This window comes from Triturus cristatus, chromosome 8, assembly GCF_964204655.1.
Source record: "Triturus cristatus chromosome 8, aTriCri1.1, whole genome shotgun sequence".
Classification (NCBI taxonomy): domain Eukaryota; kingdom Metazoa; phylum Chordata; class Amphibia; order Caudata; family Salamandridae; genus Triturus; species Triturus cristatus.
Genome location: NC_140591.1, coordinates 300016324 through 300032322, shown reverse-complemented (window position 1 = coordinate 300032322; position 15999 = coordinate 300016324). Strand labels below are relative to the sequence as shown.

The 15999-nt window shown below is 42.3% G+C and overlaps 1 pseudogene; it reads left to right on the top strand.

Annotated features, from left to right (window-relative positions):
• The window catches only part of LOC146802011 (uncharacterized), a 74881-nt pseudogene that overhangs the window by 11927 nt on the left and 46955 nt on the right, over positions 1-15999 (top strand).

Here is a 15999-nt window from a genome sequence, read left to right as displayed (position 1 = left end):
GAGATGTAGTGTCTTGTGAATATGAAAAGCAGGACCCTTCTTGTGCCTTATGGACCCCTTAGGAGAATGACATAATTGGTTTGGGTGCGTTCGGGTGTGGTTAATAAAGTTTATGACACAGTACGGGCAGTTAATAGTTGCACTCTGAAGAATAAAGACGTGCACTACAGAGCTTCATGTGTGACATGGTCATTTTCATGCTACCAGGCTTGGGAGGATGCTACAACTAGCAATAAAAGACAACCTAGTGCACAGTGTGCAGTAAATATAATATATCAATTAAGACACAATCAAATATTCCATGTGGCTATAGTTTTCATAATTTCTCCTGACTGCTTATCGAAACTATCTAATAATATCCTATCCTCTTGCCAGAATTTCAAGTTGATGTGCCAAAATATGCAAGCCATATTACAGAATTCTCCATCACTGTGCAAAAATATTCCATATTTATACCATACTATTTCTTCATGTTTCTAGAACATCCTATTATTGCTCAGAGAATGTTCCACTGCAAGGTATCAGATTATTCCATCACTGTGAGAGAATATAGCAGTACAGCCCACTGCCAAGGGCTGCACTGGTTGTCGCCTTTTCCTCCCTAGTGCTGAGCCCCTTTTTGGCTATTTTGGGCAGTTCCTGCTCAAGCTCCATAACTTTTTTTCCACATAAGGTACCCACCCAAACATGTGTCCTTTTTCCTAAACATCCTGAGGATTCTAAAAGTGCACATAGTTGGCGGTCTGTCTGCCGAATTACGATTTTGGGAGTCTGGCTGCCGCCGCCATCCATTCGCAGACCGCCACAACAGGGTTAGGCGTCAAGCAGCTGTCAGAGGGAGGTACAGATAAGTTCACCACTGCCGAAATTACAAGTTCACTTTCCGCCGAGCCGACAGTGGCATGAAGACCGCCTGCATTGACTCGGTGGAATCGAAGGAATAGGAGTGAATACTCACCCATTTGCTTTTCTTCCCTTCATTCTCCTATGTAGATCCTTCTTCCAGGGCCCTCCTACACAGCAGCATTTTTGGCCCTGAAGAAAATGACTTTGTTGGCGCAGAAATCCAGGTCAGTCTGTTTTGCACTATTTACCCATTGACTGGACTGGGCACATATGGTCCGGACTCCAGCAATGGGAGAGTACTCGTAGTAGGAATTTTTTTCACATGTGTCAATCATATATGTACAATGAACACTTATGCATTCCAATTATACACACCTGCATCAACACATATGAAAAAATATTCAGTGTAGCTGGCCCAGCGTTGACATCTTAATACGGAGGGCAGGAGACCACCGCCACGTGGTCTACGTGGGACCACCACCACAGCGTTATGGCGGTAAGACTGCCTAACTCATAATCACGCCCTAAATTTTGAGTTTTGGGGGGAAAATAGGAAAAATGTGCTCTGGATAAAAGTGTCGGTTTTTCCTAAAAATGCCATCAACGAACGGTTTGCTGTGCTAAAGTCACCATATTCTCAGTTTTCAGGAATATGCAGTGCTGAATAAAAAAACTCAAACTTTCACTAAAAATACATTTTCTTCACATTTCTATTATGGAAAGTTCTGGAATATGTTGGGAGCCATAAACTTCCTTCCACCCAGCATTCCCCTAAGTCTTTAGATGAAAATGGTCCCTCACTTATGTGGGTAGGCCTAGTGCCCACGACAGGAAACAACCCAAAATGCAACATGGATACATCACAATTTTCCACTCAACACTGACCTGTTTTTTGTAAAGAGGGTAGTTTTAGGTTTTGGACCCTAACTCAAGGGCACCTAGGGAAACCGAGCACACCTGCATATTTTAAAAAACAAAGGGGCATATTATCAAGCACGGCGTTAAAATTATCGCCGCTTTAGCGGCAGAAAACTGCCGCTAAAGCGGCAATAATGGGCTTGATAATATGCCCTTGAGAATTCCAATAAAAGCCTATGTTGACTCCAGAACATGGGCTTCTATTGGAATTCTCAAGAGCATATTATCAAGCCCATTATTGCTGCTTTAGCAGCAGTTTTCTGCCGCTAAAGCGGCGATAAGTTTAACGCCGTTTCTTGATAATATGCCCCTAGATACTTGGGGAAATGCAGAATGGGGTGACTTGTGCGGCTCTCACCAGGTTGTTTTACCCAGAATCCCTTTCAAACCTCAACTTTGACTAACAATGCATTTTATAACTCTGAGGAAACTCCGCAACTAAGGGACTTGTAGGGGAAGACTAGTGTGATTAGATATCTTAACTTGAGAGAATCAGATTGTACCACTGACTATATTTGGTGTGCCTGTAGTCGCTGCGAACATTCTTTGCTTTTTCGTTTCATGATTTATCTGGGGATTCCATGCTCAATTTGATGTTTTTCTGTAAATTTAATGTGAGCACAAGACTCTTTTTAATCAAATTTTCAAAAAAAAAAAACTATTGCTGTAATATTGGCTAATGTAGACCCGCTTTTAGATTTTTATGACTTTTTTTTTTTTTAGCATTTTTTTTATTTTTTATTGTTACAGTCAAATTAAGCACATTCCGTTCCGAAAAGATACAGTAAAAGTGCATTCCAACGATAAATATTACTACATAATTTCGTCTGAAATCAGCGTGAGAACCATAACCTTCAGTAACGTTACACACATTAATCATGTACGTCCCCATCAATCTCTTCTTCGGATGTCTCCCCCGACTGCACCCTGGGAGGTTCACAGATGTATCCCCGAAATTTATTCCAGGCTCCCCACATTTTATTCCATTTACGCGGACACCCTTGGTTAATGTACACTGTTTTTTCAGTTAGCATGGCTGCGTCCATGTCTTTACACCAAGCTTTGATTGTCGGTATCTCCTCCGAACCCCATCTTTGCGCGATGTTCCGCTTTGCAACCATTATTCCTAATGTAACCCATTCCTGTGCCTGAAGCATAAGACCATTTGGTCCCCAAACATTTAACAGGTAACTCTTGGGCTCCGGCATAAGTGACACCTCCTCCACTTGTGATATTGTCCTCATAACCCTGATCCAGTATTCCGCAATTTGCAAACATTGCCATAGTGTATGAAAAAAGGTCCTCTCATTCCCACAGTGCCTCAAGCAATACGGATGGGAAGCTTTCCCTATTCTGCAGAGGGTGACTCTGGTATAATAAGTACGGTGCAATATTTTAAGCTGTACCAACCTTAGCCTCGAGGATATACCCACCTCCCGCGGAGATGCCGTTGCATCTTACCAGTCGGTGTCATCAAGTTCCCCGACATCTCGGGACCATTTTCCCCTGAGTGCTGTAGTGAGGTCCGGTAAGTTGTTGACTAGCTTTCGGTAGGTGAAAGAAGTGGCTCACCTTTGCATATGGTCTGTAAGTAATCTATCTTCTAAGGGGGTGGCTTCTGGGACTCCGGTACCTGCTGGCAGGGTGGCTTGTAGTGCGTGTTTTACCTGCAGATAGCGAAATATTTCCGAGGGCGCCAGTTCATATTGTTCCCGTGTCACCTACCGTGGAGATGCCAATTGCATCCTATTGAGCAAATCCCTTACTGTTCTTGAGCCGTCCCAACCGTTTGGTATCCCATAATGGAGTAAGTTGGTTTATAACTCCCTGCCAGCCTAATTTAGCGTGTGCCTTGTGCCATAGAGTGATTGTGTGTTTTGTGGGTCCAAGCAAAGAGGGGGGTCGTTTCTCGTTGTACAGCGCTGACATCATACCTTCTGCCCCTAGTTCATGTCTATCAGCTTTAAAGGCGGGGTCTGTTTGCAGGGTGTGTATCCACTGATTGATAATCTTTAATTGTGCTGCCCAATAGTATAACTGTATATTCCCCCGTCATACCACCCTTTAACCAATTTGCCCTGTGCAATACGTGCCGGTTTGTTCCCCCATAGCAAACTGGAAACCTGTGCCTCTATCGCTTTGAAGTAGCTTGGTGGTACCGGGAATGGTGCATTCTCCAGTGCGTACAAGAATCGAGGAAGCGCCATCATTTTAAAAAGCGCCGCCTTTCCTAGGAGTGTCAACGGTAATGTGCCCCAATGTATCACCTCTCGTTTGAGACGCTCCAGAGGAGGCATGAGATTCCATTTATAGAATTCATCCGAGCTTGCAGTTATGTAGATTCCCAAATACTTAAATGCGCCATCTGCGACCTGTAGTAGGCAATCCTTGGGGAGCTAAGGTGGCGGTCCACACAATATAAATAGGACAGACTTGGACCAATTTATGGCGTACCCAGACGCCCGACCAAAAGGCTCACATATATTGAGGAGTGCCTCAATAGAGCGACTGGGGGAGGCCATATATAATAGCACAAAGAACAATGGTTCCCTTGGGTAGAAACAATGCGTATTGCGGTTAGCCGTAGTTACTTCAGCATAACATATGATACATTTCTGAAAGCCAGAACATTTCTTAAGCAGATGGGGGAAGGAACAAGAACACAGAAAAAGGGTTTTTCATTGATTTATGTATCAGAATTGATAGCATTCGTTAAGCGAACCAAATTACATACAACAAAAATACATTGCAGAATTTTTACACTTCAAAATTCATACAGTGATACACAATGGTGAGATAGTAGTGCTCAGTGGTGATATAGATACACAGTGCAGTGTCGTGGTAGTGGGGGGTGCGGTTTGATTTGGAGGGCCAAATTCAAGAAGCAGTGACAAGTACGTTAAACAAATTATATAGTTGATAGCGACTATGTCCTGCAATCTGTGCCAAAATAGATCGTCGACGCTTCAACCCTATGGGCGCTTGGTGGAGTGTCACAAGCGGGTCTTCATCAGGACTGTGGAGGAGGAGAGGCCGCCCTAGAATTTCAAGGGCGGTCAAGGCAATTGATTGAAGGGGTTGGTTTATTCTAGCAACATGTCAACTGTGATATGAATTGCACAGAAGATCAAAAAATGATTGTCTTCTGGTAAAACGGAGTCCTCACGAAACACTGCTTACAGTTGACATGTTGCTAGAATAAACCAATTTGTTTAACGTACTTGTCACTGCTTCTTGAATTTGGGCCTCCAAAACAAACCGCATCCCCCCACTACCACCTCACTGCACTGTGTATCTATATCACCACTGAGCACTACTATCTCACCATTGTGTATCACTGTATGAATTTTGAAGTGTAAAAATTCTGCACTGTATTTTTGTTGTATGTAATTTGGTTCGCATAACGAATGCTATCAATTCTGATACATAAATTAATGAAAACCCCTTTTTCTATGTTCTTGTTCCTTCCCCCTTTGCTTAAGAAATGTTCTGGCTTTCAGAAATGTATCATATGTTATGCTGAAGTAACTACGGCTAACTGCAATACGCATTGTTTCTACCCAAGGGAACCATTGTTCTTTATATATCAAATACCCAGGTTCCTAGGGACACAGGGTCACCCCATTTTGTTAATGTATATATAATAGCTCATCATCCGCTTATAGGAAGACGCGGTCCTCCCACTCCACCGTCCATCTGAGTCCCCGAATCATCGGTTCCCATCTGATCCACGCCGCCAGCGGCTCCAGTACAAGAGCAAACAGCAGCGGTGACAGCGGGCAGCCTTGGCGTGTGCCACGTGAGAGTGGAAAGTCCCTAGAAATGTGACCATTAGCCATCACATGTGCCACCGGGTTAGTGTACAGCAAGCGTATCCATGCACAAAATTTAGGACCAAAGCCCAAATGAGTAAGCACAGCAAAAAGGAAGTGCCACTCCACCATATCGAACGCCATTCGAGCGTCCAGGGAAAGGAAAACTGCAGGGTCTTGCATATATTTTATGCGGGCCATCACTCCATGTAGGCGTCGTAAGTTTAATGCCGTACTTCTGCCCGGCATGAAGCCAGACTGGTCTGGATGTATCAGCATCCCTAGGTGTGGTGTAAGTTGCAGTGCGAGTTTTGGTAGAATTTTTGCCTCCACATTGATTAAAGATATGGGACGGTACGAGGTACACTCCTCGGGGGGCTCTCCAGGTTTTGGGATCGCCACTATAGTGACTAATCGTAGATCTAATGGGAGCTCACCGCTTTGTAGGCTATCACAATACATATTTAGCAGGTGTGGGGCAATTGTTCCGGCTGTTTTTTTGTATAATTCTACAGGTATACCATTAGGCCCCATTGCCTTCCCAGATTGCAGCGAACCGATCGCCAATTGCAGCTCTGCAATCGTAAGATCAGCCTCGAGTACAAGGGCCACCTCCGGCGCAAGTTTGGGCATAGCAATATCTTTAATATAGGACTGCATCTCCAGATTTGTATTACTTTTAATTAATAAGGAAGCTATTTTGCACGTTGGGTCTTTCCTAAAATCCTCTGTACGAGCGCATAGGTCCATGCTGTCCTAAATTTACCCCTGCTATTATTGCTATTCTGATCATGTTTTATTGTATTTGTATGTGTATATTTAGTTGTGCATGTTATGAATTGTATATTCTCTATAATTGTTTGCATTGTGAGGTGCTTTTATGGATGCTATAATGCCTTCAAATAAAGTTGTATTGATTGACTGACTAAAAAACACATTTTCCTCACATTTCTGTGATGGAAAGTTTTGGAAGCTGCAAGGAGCCACAAACTTACTCCCACCAATAATGCTCCTAAGACTACTAATAAAAATGGTACCTCTCTTGTGTGGGGAAGCCCAGCGCCCGTGACAGAAAACGACCCAAAACAGAACACGGATACGTCGCATTTGTCCACCAAAAGCTGACCCATTTCTTGCGAAGTGGGTAGCGTGGATATTTTGCCCTAACTCAGGCTAGGGAAACGTAGCAAGCCTGCAGATTTTTGAAAAATAGATAACTACGGGAGTCCAGGGTGGTGTGACTTGTGCGGATCCCATGAGATTTTTTTACCCACATTGCCATGCAAACCTCAAACTTTGCTTGAAATCAAACATTTTCATTACATTTCGATGATGGAACCTACAGGAATACAGAAAGTTCCTACCACCTAGCATTACCCTACTCATGCCGATAAAATCGCTGCCCCACTTGTGTGGAGGGGCCTAGTGCACGTTACAGGAAGGGATCAAACCGAGGTCAAAGGGACCTCAGTTTGATCCGCTCCTGCAGTGGGAACAAAAGGTTAAAAAATGGCCATATAAGGGCTGTAAGGCTTTTAGAACAATTCATCCACTATGTTTTAATATGAACAGGGCACATTAAAAGGCAAACATAGGAATGTTGGAGCAGAAGGCCTCTGCCAGCCATTATTGTTCCTGAGTTACTCCATTGTTTTCAAGGGTGCTCTCAACATTCCAATGTTCTAAGATAAAATCACTTTTCAGAACTGTTAGATCACTGTGCCAGGTATCCAAATTTATCATCAGTTTGTCCCAAATATCCTACCACATTGTAAGACTATTCCATCCCTCTAGAACATTAAATTGCTGTGATAACAGCTAATTACTTTTTTGTAAAATACACCATGCTACAAAACACACAAATCCAGTGCAAGAATATATACCTTTACTGTGCTAAGCATCCTTCGACTGCATCAATATTCCCCAGCATTTTCTAAGAAAATTATTTGGAATGATACCTGATTACACCAGAAAAATCCAAACATTATTATCTCCATGTGCAACTTCCCTGTCACCGTCATTGCACTATGAGCATCAGCTCCTCCTACTAGAATGATCACCAAGTAGAAATAAAGTGTTTTCCTCCAATACGGCATCCAATCACGTCCTGTTAGGCTTGTATTATCAGTAATCATACTGACCTCACTTCCTCTTTTTTCTTTCTGCTCCAGGTTGGTCACCGGGCATGAGGTAAGTACATTTATTATACATTTTTAAAAGAAGTAATTACATTTATTAAGGGGGTCTGCTTGAGTGACCCCATATATGTAGCCACGCTTGAGAGGTTCTGCTAAGAGAACCAAGCAAATTGCCGCTGTAACGTGTTAGAGCTTCAATCGTAGAGTCCAAAACCATTTTAGGTCTTGGCTCTAGACAGCGTGAGCACACTGTCTCAAACTGAGACATGCTGTAACTACATTGTAGGCTGCTGCCTGACCAAAGGCTTGACATTGGCTGGTGGTGGAGCAGGTAAAACAAAATGTTGTATACCTTCTCTATTTTGCATGAAAAAACGAATTATGTAACTTTCTAATTACTAAAGTATATTAATTGTGTGCCGTGGTTTAATTAACCAACCTTACAACTTAATAAACACAAATTACACACGGGACTAAATGCAAATTGCATGGCAAATAACGCTAATGAATAACTGTAGTACGCATATTAACGGTAGATTGTGTTGATATAGAAAAATGCATGGTTATATTGCTTTTTGTGATGTCTTGCGTTCCTGCTAGGACGAAATGGTAAGTAATATTGCTTTAAATGTTGCTATAAGCTCGGAAAATACTAATATATAAAGGGATTATTGTGGGTTTAAACATTAGAATCGTCATTTCCGTATATTAATTATTCTTTATGTTTGTTTCGCTTAAGTTGGCATTCGGGCCTACTAGGACGCAGTATCCAAAATAAGTTCGGAAGTGGCCACCGTCGTGTGAGCGCGATGTCTACTGTGCAGAATCGGATGGCACTGAAGATCTCCAGGCGTCCTTTTGACCAAGTCACAGTGTTCCTCGTCAAGGATAGGAACGTGGAGGACTGCCAAAGTTCAACTAGAATGACTGAAAGGAAAACAAAGGACACCTACTCCAAGTAGCCGTGATATGGAAACTTCGGACCCTTTCGCATGAGAACTGTACCAGCCATAGAATGACATCTTCAGTAGAGTATGGGAACCAAGGAACTTTTCGAAAACGCCGTCGGAATTTGCAAATTTGATGGCTCTTCCAATCAGAACCGTCTCCAAAGTAGCAAATGTAGTAGGATTATCCAAATTTATTATAAAAGAGGGGTTAGTAGATGGGTTTTGGGTTGCTGCGTTCCAGGAGTGTGATCCGAATCCCGTTGATCGATTTGCTTGCACGAGGGTCAGGTCCCCGGAGATCTTTGGGACTGTGTCGTGCGGGGCAAAATAACTTTTCTCCGGACTGATCGGGTCTTAGCCTGCATTCGATTGGAGGGTTATATCGGAAGAGCTTTGATTTATGCAGGGCTAATGGTTGCTAAAAATCAAGATTTAGGTAAATATAATTGTCATGCTAAATTGTGCTGAATAATCAAATTTAAACTCTGTGTTGACCAAAATGCTGATTATACCAATGAAAGCAAATTAATTAGATAAACTAAACATTGATTAACAGAAAATGAGTTTGTGATTCTTTAGGTAAGGTATTGATTAAAGATTCCGAAGCTTTAATGTGTTTTAACTGGTTCTAAATCACCATCAAGCAGTCCAACTAATTGGTCCGTCGACCAAGTGGTGGAGTGCCTTGATGCTAGGGTTAGGATTCTATAGGTTCTGATGTCAATATAGACATACTGTAATGAATTTCCTTTCCTATAGGTAATAAGGTACCCCCACATGTCCAGCGCTCCTTTTCCTCCTGTGTGCAGATTCGAGTGAGACATATGAGTGTTGGTGTTATGGACCCCACCAATGAATGTATGCGTGAATGAGTAAGAGTGATGACGGGTCTGTGACGCAGGGAGGATATGTAAATTTGCCCTTTGCCGCTGGAGCAGTTTTTCTGGTAGCAGAGTTATGGTTTTATTGTATTGGTTTGGTGATTATTGATGAGTGATTGATTGATTGATTTTTGGTTTATGTTCTAACACCCTATGTTGAGTTGCGTCGCGTTTTATGTTGTTTTTGAAGACTTCCGGGATGTAGGAAGTTGGATGCCCTGTAGGTACACGGGGAAAACGTGTGGCAAGTGAAGTCGCACGGTGTATTGTCTTGTTGCCCTGTAGGTACATGGAGAAAACGTGTGGCGATTGGAGTTGCACAACGCATTGTCTGGGTTCAAATTGGGAACATCGTTGTGTGTTATCGTTAGGGACATTTCTGTGTGTAAGTGAGTGGGTGAAATAGCATCAGGTTCTCTCGTGAAACTCTGGCCTTAATTCTCAGGAGCAGTTTAGTCTCCACATGTGTTTTATCCCCAGAGAAACGGTTAGCCTTTTTGCTTATTAGAAGGGTAAGGTAGAGGGAAGTGCTACTTTATCGGTGAAACTGAATAATTCCGTGGAAGGGCAGAGGTAAGCTCTGCTCTCCAGAAATACTGAATTCTTGTGTAATTGGACAAAACTATCCTTTTGGTTTAGAGAAACAGGCAATGGTGGTGTTTTTATGTCGTTACTAACCGATGTTTGATTGAAAAGAACGTAAGAAAAGTTTGCCGATAGATTTTGTAAAGGAGGGGTCAGCAGAAGCAGGAGTAGCGAGGAAAAGCTGATGTCAGTAAGGCCGCGCTGGGATTGGCCAGCTGTGGAGTGACGTAGACGCACAGGATTGGTGCGCTGGTGAGTGCCGCGCTAGGAGTGGAGAATTTCCAGTGTGACATGAACGCTCCCGATTGGTGCGTTAGTGTGAGTCATGCTGCAGTTGGAGAATTTCGGAGTAAAGAGAACGCTCCCGATTGGTGCGTTAGTGTAAGACATACTGCGACTGGACAGCAACCATAATAGTTGTAATAGACCGATTACAGAGGCCTAGTAAATCGAGACTACAGATTTAAGAGAAAATTCTGTATTATGATCCACCCGAGAGGGAGAAAAAGTAATGGTTTGGGAAGATCAAGAATTTATTTAAAAAGGATAAGCCGATTGTGACTAGAGAAGGACAGTTGCTTCCTCCACCGAAATCACCCGCATCCTTCATGGTTGCAAAATATGGGTACCACACATGTATCTGGCTAGATAATTGGGCAAAGAACACAAAAGATGATGGAGTTTTAGCCTTTCCAGAAAATGGTTCATTTAATTTAGCTGTATTGAGGAACTTAAAAGAAAAAATGATGAGATTAGAACCGAGACCTAGACCTACTCAGTTTGAAGCTTTAACGGAATGGGAAGATGAGATGTACGAAAGAGAACGACAGCGGAGTGGCGGAAGGTATAGTTATATGTTTGGTAGACCGTATGGACAGGAAAATCATGTTGATAGGATGAGGAGATGGCGGAGTGCGAATATGGCTGATGGGATGTTTCCGTTAAGAAATGCAGAAGAGACCAGTGGTAGAAAATGTACAGAGAAGCGAAGAGAAACAATACAGGGTCAGAAGGCTACAAGTATGGTGTGAATGAATCGGAGGATGATGTGCTTAAAGACATGTTTTATAAAAATCCTCCCCCGTACCAACCAAATTCAACGTTGTTCATGCCGAGTGCGCCAGTAAAAGAAGTTACACGAAGTAAACCTTTTGAACAAACAGACCCTGATGTAGGGAAAAATAATCCCTTTAGAGAGTCTAAGATATCCCAACCCGTTAGGATGGTAAATGAAAATTCAGCAGAATTGGCTAGGAATACTTTGGAACTAACTGAGAAAATTAGGGAATTGAATAAAAACATGGAAGCTGTAACTGTGCCTGTAACTATAGGACCAGTGATGCCTGTCTTTGATAAACAGAAAGATAGCGAGCATTGTTTGACCGTTCCATACCATAGTAATAAACCAATTGAGACAGAAGCAAGAAGTTCAGGAGAAAATCCATCGGGAAAATTAGTAGGAACCTCAGGATTAAGTACTCCTAAAAATCTGACACTGAATCAAAGCCCAGCAAGTAAAACGCTAATGACTACAGAATCAGCCCCAGAGACCCCAGAGAGAAGAGTAGAGCGAATAAGGAATGAAACGAATCCTGTAGGTCCCACTTCTGAAGAATTAAGTGATTGGTTAAGAAGCTTACAGCGAAAAGATACAGAACCTCAACCTTTAGATGTGGCAAAACTAAAAATAACACTGGAAGAATTGATAGCAGGGACGATTCCAACTGAAAAATTAAAAGCATATCAGGACGAAGAGTTAATGTTTCTATGTAAAAGTATAACTTGGAGAGCTGGAAGCTTGTATGAGAAATTAGAAGAGACAGCAAGCGAAATGGGTATTGATTTTGAAAAAATAAGAACCTTACAGAAACCATATAGAGTAGATTTCTCCGAAAAGTATATCGAAAACTTTAATACTGCAGGAAGACTAACTCAAATAAAATTACTGATTGCCTTACTAAGGAAATGAGGTGATGTGGATAGGTGGAAAAGTAGGTGGTTTCGGAAAAGAGATGAGAATACAGATAAGACTTTTTCAGCGTTTCCAGTAAGAGAAAAGGAAACAGTGGTAACAGAAAGCCCCATGAGGGAGATCCCAGGAGGAGGGTATGTGCATATTCCCTGGACTAGACAGGACATTTTGTCATTTACAAATGATTTCCCCCCGACTTCGCGAGAAACCCGTGGAGTGGTACCGACGAGTAGAAATATTTGTAAAATTAGCAAAGGTACTGTGGGTAGATTTGAATGGCCTGTTTAATATAATTGTACCAGCAGATTTATGGGCAGAATGTAAAATTACAATTGGTTGGCCCACTCAGGAGTATCCTAGGGACCCTAAAAAAAAACAGGTGCCCTGACCCAGAATTAATGAGAAAGTATGAACAGGTAATCACCTTTTTGAAGAATAAAGTGCCTCAGAGAGAAACGGATTGGGTAAAGATTGATAGAGCTCATCAGGAAGTAAAGGAATCTGTACATGCCTATTATGAGAGATTACTGTTGGCATTTAAGCAATACAGTGGTGATGAAAAACTAAGTGAGAAGGATTTAAGTCATTTTTTATAGCGGTTTGTGTATGGGTTAAGACCTGAGGTAAGTGAGATGATTAAGCAACATACAGTGGATTGGCAAAATAAAAAGATAGATGAAGTACTGAGACATGCAAAATATTTTACTGACGAAATTGAAGCAAAGCAACGCAATTTAAAAGAAAAGGCCATGTGGGCTCAGGTTAAGGTAGTGGAAAGACAAGAAGCCCAACTGATTGAACAAGCAAATGGCATGGGCCATGTAAAATTAAAACCTAATATTGGAAAAGGAAAGGGACAGATTAGTTTAGAAGAAGCCAAGAAGAAGTGGCCATGTCATAATTGCGGAAAGGTAGGGCATTGGAAAACTGAGTGTAAATTACCCTCAAGTGCTAATGGCGATAATGCCTCATTGAATCCACAGGTGCAGAATGAGGTGAGTTGTCAACCACAGTGACAGCAGCAGGTTGTTTCCCAACAGTGTCAGGTGCCAAAGCCACCTTTTCCACAGAGCGTAAACCCTCAGAGATACAGTAATGAGACAGGATTCTACACCGAAGAACAGGTAACCAAGCTACTGCGCGCTAGTGCTATTTTGCAGTATTGGCTGCAGCGCTATGACAGTGAGTCAGAAGAGAGTTATTGACGGTGCCGAGGAGAGGAAGAAGAGTGCGTACTTGGTGCAACTCTAGAAGTAGACCAGACAGACCCTTTTGCAGATGGAAAGATAAATGATGAAAATATTACTTTCCTGGTAGATACTGGTGCTACTCGTTCTACTGTTAGATCAGCTGATGTTAAAAATCTTCCTCTCTCGGATGACACAATGCAAGTAGTCAGAGTCTCAAACAGACAGATAAAAACATATCTTACTGAACCAGTTAAAGTTAAATTAGGAACATTTTCAGATATGCACCGCTTTGTTGTGTGCGATACCAGTCCTATAAATTTGTTAGGGAGGGATTTGTTGTGTAAAATGAATTGCACGATTTTCTGTACTCCTGATGGCATAGCTTTTGAGACTCCTGATGAGGATGTACTGTACAAAATGCCCATGGCCAATCTGGAACCCGAGGTTACTGGAGCCTTTGCGGTATTTGATGCAGAAGAATTGCCTCAGGAAGTGAAGAAAACTGTGAAACCCGAGGTATGGGATTTCACAGGAGAAGATATGGGGTTAATGAGAAATGTAGGCCCTGTAAAGATTACTGTAAAGGAAGGAATAAGTTACCCAAATATTCCTCAGTATAAATTGACACCCGAAATAATTGCAGAAGTTACGCCTATAATAGACAAGATGATTGAACAGGGTATTTTGAGAGAGATAATGAGTAGCCCATGTAATTCACCAATCATGGGTCTGAAGAAACCTAACGGAACCTTCAGAATAGTGCAAGCCCTGAGCAAAGTAAATAAAACTGTTGTACCATGTCGTCCCATAGTACCAAATCCTTCAGTGATTCTGTACCAGATTCCTCACGATGCAGAATGAGACACGGTCATTGATCTGTGTTATGCTTTCTTTTCCATCCCATTGCACCCTGACAGCCAACAGATTTTTGCGTTCCGGTTCGGCGAACGTACCTTGGCATGTTGCTGAATCCCACAGGGGTATACAGAACGTCCATCAATATTTAATCAGATTCTAAAGAAATCCTTTGAAGATTTAAAAAGGCCTGAAAGCTCAGTGCTAGTTCAGTACATCGATGACCTACTGGTGGCATCTAAATCCTGAGAAGCCTGTGTAGTAGATACAGTTGCATTGTTAAATCATTTGGCAGATGGAGGACTTAAAGTATCCCCATCAAAATAACAGTTTTGTAAAAAGGAAGTACAATACTTAGGCCATAAAATTGAGAAGGGTTCAGAATAATAAAAGGAATGAGAGCACCAATGACTCAAAGAGAAGTGAGAATGTTCCTTGGAATGGTTGGATATTGTCGTCGGTGAATCAGCAACTTTTCACCGATTGCAAAACCCTTGGTGCGATTGACGAAAAGTGATGTGAAAGACCCTCTTGAACTGAACAAAGAAGAGTTGAAGGATTTTAAACAATTAAGAGACAGTTTGTGTGAATCCCCAGCTCTTGGAATGCCTGACTATGAAAATGAGTTTGAGCTCTGTTGTAGTGAGAGAGATGGATGTGCACTTTCTGTGTTAGTACAGAAACATGGAAAATTAAGACGGCCTGTTGCATATTTTTCGGCTGTGTTTGATCCTGTAGCTGTGTCATTGCCTGGCTGTTTGAAAGCAGTGGCTGCTACCTGTAAGAGCTTGGAACAGAGTGAAGGAATTGTGATGGGATAACCTGTAAGAGTGTTTGTACCGTATGATGTGGCAATCCTTTTAACCAGGAACTACACCCAATTTATGACGCATAGTCGTCTGACTAAATATGAGAAAGTCATTTTGGGAGCAACAAATGTGAGCCTTGTGAGGTGTCTCAATGTAAACCCCTCAACGTTGTTGCCCGATGCTGAAAATGTGGAAGTAAAAGACGATGTGGATCATGAATGTTTGGAAGTGCTTGACTATTGCACGAAGCCACGTCCGGACATAAAGGATGTGCCTCTGAAAGAAAGTGATTATGAGATGTTTGTGGATGGGTCATGTTTGCGAACAGATGAAGGGATTTTGAGTGCCGCATATGCAGTGTGTACTGTAGCAGCTGTATTGGAAGCGTCTTGTTTGAAAGGAGTGAGATCAGCTCCAGTTGCTGAATTGTTTGCATTAACAAGAGCGTGCAAGTTGGGAAAGAATCTGAGAGTCACTGTGATTACCGATAGCCAGTACGGCTTCGGAGTGGTGCATGACTTTGGGCAAATATGGTCCCAAAGGGGGTTCTTGACATCAAGTGGGACCCCTATAGGAAATGCTGAAGTGGTCGGAAAGTTGCTTGAGGTGATACAGCTGCCTAAGCAATTAGCAGTGGTAAAGTGTGCTGCCCACTCGAAGACCGCTGACTATGTGTCGGGAGGAAACGAGTTCGCAAACGACATAGCACAGTATTGTGCGCGTAATCAGAATTCGGTAAACAGAAATAGGGAAAAGGAAATGAACTCATGTCCCTTACTTTTTACTAACACCGTAAATACGTGGGACGAAGTGAGACAATTGCAGGATGAGGCAGGAGATGAGGAAAAGAGACAGTGGATACAATCAGGATGCGCACCCAGAGAGTCAGACAGAGTTTGGGTTTATCGGAATGGAAGACCAGTCATGCCTGATAGCATGGTCTCTACCATGGCACGGAGGTACCACGGGCAAGCACATGTAGGAAGAGATGCTATGATCAGACTTTTCAAACAGACATGGTACAATGCTACGTTTCGGCTTGT